This window comes from Vigna angularis, chromosome 3 (genome assembly GCF_016808095.1).
Source record: "Vigna angularis cultivar LongXiaoDou No.4 chromosome 3, ASM1680809v1, whole genome shotgun sequence".
Classification (NCBI taxonomy): domain Eukaryota; kingdom Viridiplantae; phylum Streptophyta; class Magnoliopsida; order Fabales; family Fabaceae; genus Vigna; species Vigna angularis.
Genome location: NC_068972.1, coordinates 42,117,866 through 42,123,260, shown reverse-complemented (window position 1 = coordinate 42,123,260; position 5,395 = coordinate 42,117,866). Strand labels below are relative to the sequence as shown.

At 30.4% G+C, this 5,395-nt stretch overlaps 1 pseudogene; it reads left to right on the top strand.

Moving 5' to 3' along the window:
• The first annotated feature begins 516 nt into the window (after positions 1–516).
• On the top strand, positions 517–5,393 carry LOC108324373 (DEAD-box ATP-dependent RNA helicase 57-like; annotated as a pseudogene).
• The last annotated feature ends 2 nt before the right edge of the window (positions 5,394–5,395 follow it).

The following is a 5,395-nucleotide window of genomic DNA, read 5'->3' as shown; positions in this document are numbered from 1 at the left end:
AAAATAATATGAATCAATATGGCAATTAAAAAATTAAAAGAAATATTTTTATTTTTTATTTTTTATTTAGTCACTATAAGTTAAATACAACGAAAAAAATTAAGGACACATAATTTTATATTTTAGAAAAAATAGTTATATTTAAAGATAATTTTGGAAAAAAAAGTTATATATACTAGGAGTTTTAATCATTTAAAAATATTGATATTCTCAATTTTTATTAAATATTATTATTTTTTCTATGTAGTCCCAAATAAATTTTACTAATATTTTTCTGTGCAACAAATGGGATTAATGTATTTATTGATATAATAAAATTATTCCAATGTCATATTTATAAGTATTCCTAATAAATATACAAAATTAAAATTATATAAACATTTATATTTATTTTTATACATTTTAAATATTAATTATTGATAGTAATTTACGGAATCGTTAATGAAAAATATATTTCAAGAAATCATGAATCATATATAATTTTTTAAAAATTACAGTATTAGTTATTAATTCCATATGACGGTAACGTGCTGGTAAAAAAAAATGTTACACTAATGTATTTGATGAATTTTGAAATATTTAACATAAAAATAAAGGATACAAATATGTAATATAGCATGCCTTTAACCTAAATAATTAATCTCTTTCATAATTAAAATTTCATTTGGCTGAAGGTAGAGAGGTCAAAACGGATAACCCGATCTGACCCACCACGGGTTAGTCACTTAATGAGTAATTCAACCCGACTCATTTATTAGCAAGTCGAAAAAATTTGAATCCGACCCGACCCATCACAGGCTGGTGGATTAAACGGGTTGGCTCATTGACTCACTTAACTTTTTTTCACCCTCTTCTTCTGAGATTCTTATAACATATTACTTTAATCGATCAAATTGAAACAATAATAATTGGATCAATTGATATAAAAGAAAATGAAACAAAAGAACTCTATTGTTATATATTCTAAGCTATCAAGCATAAAATTTTGCCAATATATAGCAGAGATGAACTTTTGATAGACAACAACACAATGCAGCACGAAAAGTTCTACTGCGAAGTAAAGGTTGTGCGTTTTGAATAATTAGTTTGATTTCAATAAAAAAAAATAGAATTTGAATAATTACTTTAATTAATTTGATTTCAATAAAAAAAAATATCTGGGTTGGTGAGCCAACCCGGCTCACCATCGGTTCAATCTAGGTGAGCCAGGTTCTTAGCGAGTCGGGTCAAAATTGACTCACATCAAAATTTTCACATAATCCAACCCGGCTCAAACCCGTGGTGAGCCGGATTGACTCACGAGTTTCAACTCATTTTGACGGCACTAGCTGAAGGTAAATAATATATATTTAATTTCAAATTTAAAATTAAACTAATATAAAAGGTCAATAAAATATTTATAACTTTTAAACAACCATGAGTATGAAAAATAATAAAATATAAATATTAGTAAGCATTTTATCTTAAAAGAATATAATTATTCACAATAGAATTTATCCAAAATGTGAAAACTAAAAGAGGATATATTAAAGAACGAAAAAAATAAATAATTCTTAAAGTTATTATTTTTTTTAAAACTCACAAAATAAAGTGTCTTGATATGATATTAAAGTATTATAAATTATATATTGATTTAAACTTCAATTATTTACCCTGAAGAGTTATAATTTGTGATTTGAAGATATTACTAGTGGAAAAATACCTTTATATCATGACCTATGATGATGAACAAAAATTATCTATTATAATAGGCGGACCGGTGACAGAATCGTAATAAAAATAAGATATATTATAAAGTAATTTTGTAAATAAGTTATAATATGAAACGTGATGACAAATTTGTAAATAAATTTAAGATATATTATAATATAGTTTTATATATCAATTATAATATGAAATGCGGTCATTTCAAAACCTATCCATAAATATAATCACCTATTGAAAATTTCTTAATATATTATAACGGAATTTTAGAAATAAGTTATAATATCTCTTCCTCTCTAATCTTTCACATTTCACTCTCGCATCTCTAATTTCATTTCACGTTCCCTCTCACTCTCGTTCCTCTCTTTCGCTCTTCGTCTCTGAACCCTTGCATTTCTCGGCACTCCTCCAAGAACACTCCGAGAACACTCCTTCGCGCCTGTGCTTTTCTTGGTTCCGAGAACACTCCTCCCTCTACGGCGTGACTGTGGTTGTGATTTAGGCTATAAAGAGAAGGAGAGTTAAGTTAGGGGAAGGCGAAGGCCAACGAACTGAAAGCACAGCGAACCTTCGGAGACTGCTTCTGCCTCCGCTGCCTCTTCGTCGAAATCTCCAAAGTCTGACCAAGTAGGTTTTATGATTCATAGTTCACATTCTACTATTTGTTTTTTCCTAATTTGTTATGTTTTTCTTCTATTAATTTCACTAATTTCTCCTAGATTAGTGGGGATTGTGTTTGGATTGGTGGGGAAATTTACGACAAACGACGGAAGCAACAGCGTCCACGAAGAAGAGGAAGCGCAAAGGAAACTCTTCTGGTATTCACACCATTTTGCTTTGTTTACACTATTTCGTCTCTTGTATTCAAAGTTTCGTACCTCACTGTTGCTTCGTTTTCGTAAACCCATAAAAGAAAATGTTGAAGGATTCAATGTGTTTAGAAATTCTGCATCTGTGGCGCAGTCCAGTGGTGAAGTTCAAGCTGATCAGGAGTCTATTGAGTTGAGTAAGAAGAAGAATAAGAAGGAACAAAATCGACAACTCGAGGTTCCTTTTCTGTTTTGTGCAATTTCGTAATTACAAATTTTAGTAAGTTTGTGCAATGGTTTCATATATTGAACATGTTTTCAGCGGGACGCGATATTCAGAAAGCAACACAACATTCATGTCTCTGGTTATAATGTACCGTCACCTCTTCAAAGCTTTGGCGAATTGAAATCAAGGTATCTTTCATAAGAATATTATGTTGTCCATATCTGAGTAATATCCTGCATTCCGTCTGCTTCTCATTCTGGTATTTGGTTTGCTAGAAAGGGATGATTCAGAATATTAATAAATTGTATGCAACTATAAGTGTCCATCGTATTTGTTGTGCAATCTGAAGAAGCTTGGATTTAGAGAACCAACGCCTATTCAAAGACAGACTATTCCAGTACTTTTAGATGTACGAATTATGTCTAGTTACTTGTAGTATAAGTATTTTTCATTTGGTTTTCTCTTCAGAAAATTGTTACTGAAGTTCGATCACGATTCATAAGTAGTTTATGTTGTCCTTCGGATAGGTATTAACTGAATATTCTTTTACATTGTTGTATTTCTTCTATTATTTGTGATAGGGTCGTGAGTGCTTTGTGTGTGCACCAACTGGTTCTAGGAAAACCCTTGCATTTGTATGTCCAATGCTTATGAAGCTTAAGGTATTTTGCTTATTTTCTCCAACCCAGTTTGCAGTTCCTGATGTCCTGTGTACTCGATTACTATAATATATATGTATTTTATGTTTTACAGGACCCAGAAAATGGTGGCATTCGAGTTGTTATCCTTTGTCATACCCGTGAATTATCTGCTCAAATATTTCGAGAGTGCAAAAAACTTGCCAAAGGAAAAAAATTTGGTATTAAGTTAATGACTAAAAATCTCTTAAGAAATGTTGATTTTTCAAAGTTTTCATGTGATATACTAATATCCACACCACTCCGATTACGATTCTCTATCAAGAAGAAGAAAATTGATCTCAGCAGGTATGATGATTGATTTTTTTTGTTGATTTAAACTTGAAATCCTTGCAGTATAAGTGTCTTATATCAACAACTATTTATCTTGAATGCTTATATGGTTTATTGTTGCTCTCTTACTCATATTATATTGTAGTTTTTTTTATCATAATAATTGATTGAGCAATGATTAATTAATTATCAATCAATTGTACGTATGATAGCCTTGGGAGGGTTAGTTTTTCTGTTGCTATCCATTTTTTTTTATTTGCTTGTATGAAAGTGTCATGGTACGAGTGCTATATGTGTAGCTCTACTTTATAGATTATAATGCTTCAAGCATTATAAAATTTTGCCAGATTCTTTTAGATGCATCTTGCGATTGTGTCTACAAAGTTAGTAGCAGATATCTGATGTGATTTATTAAATAGCTCGTTGTATTGATTTTTTCATTTCTTCCAACTACTTTGGGTGCTTCAGAGTGGAGTTTCTTGTCCTGGATGAATCAGATAAGCTTTTTGAGCTCGAATTATTCAAGCAGATTGATTCTGTTCTCAAGGCATGCTCCAACCCCTTACTTGATTTTGTTGAAGTTCGAGCTCGATAACTTATGCATGATGTTGTTCGTGTCATTGTTGGCAGGAAGTAAGTTCAATGTAAAATATTTGCAAACATGATGCTCCTGAGCATATCCTTAATACAATTTTCGTTTACATTATTTTGTAGATAATGTCTAGTGTTTTTATTTGAATCAGGAATATGGCTTCTAAAACGATAAAGCATAAAGTGATTTTTACAGGAAGTGAAGAAGGAAAACTTCTTGCAATTCGTCAAAGTTTTGCAGAGGTAAATGGCTAAACTAATTCTTCGGATAATAATTCTAGTCAGTCCTACTTTCATATGCGTCGAGGGGTTGTGTGTCTCCCAATTAAACGCTAATTGGTTTTGGTGTGTTTTAAAAGAAAGTCCCTACAATTTACTATTAATATATATTTTCTATTATTATTTTTTTTTGTAGTCTCGTTTGTTTTACTGAGTGTCTCACATGGATATACTTAAGTTGTTTGTTTATTTTGGGTTTGGTGTTAGATAGTGTGTCGTGAACATAATATATACTTGGAATTTTTAATTCCATATCACTTACTTTGGCTTGGCTTTGGAACTTGCAAAATGCATATAATATTGTAGTCCCCCTCTTATTACTATATTGGTATTTTTATGAGAAATTGGGTGTGTTGTTGGTTTTGTGAAATTTGGTTTAGCAAAATATACAAAGCTACATGGTGCAAAGGCTAGCTAGAGTATAATATGATATTTTGTGTCCTTGGTTTGAATGAGTCTTGATTATTTGTATTTAATTTGTAGTATCGACGTCAATTAGGCATCTATGAGTGTGGGTATTATGTAAGGAAACACATGCATACCATTGTTTGTATAAACATTACTGAATCATGGAATGTTTTAACTCTATTATTTTATTTGTAGATCTTTAATGATTTATCTCCCATGGAAGCTGCAGACATTAGAAGGAATTGAGCTTCTTTTATTTTAAGTGTTAGTAGAAAGTTAATTACAATTCAATAGTGTATGTACATTAATGTAATATTTGGATTTAATATATAGTTTCTTGTATAAATGATGTATTAAATATTATTAGACTATTTAATGTTTGAAATGAATTCTATTTTGTTAGTTTC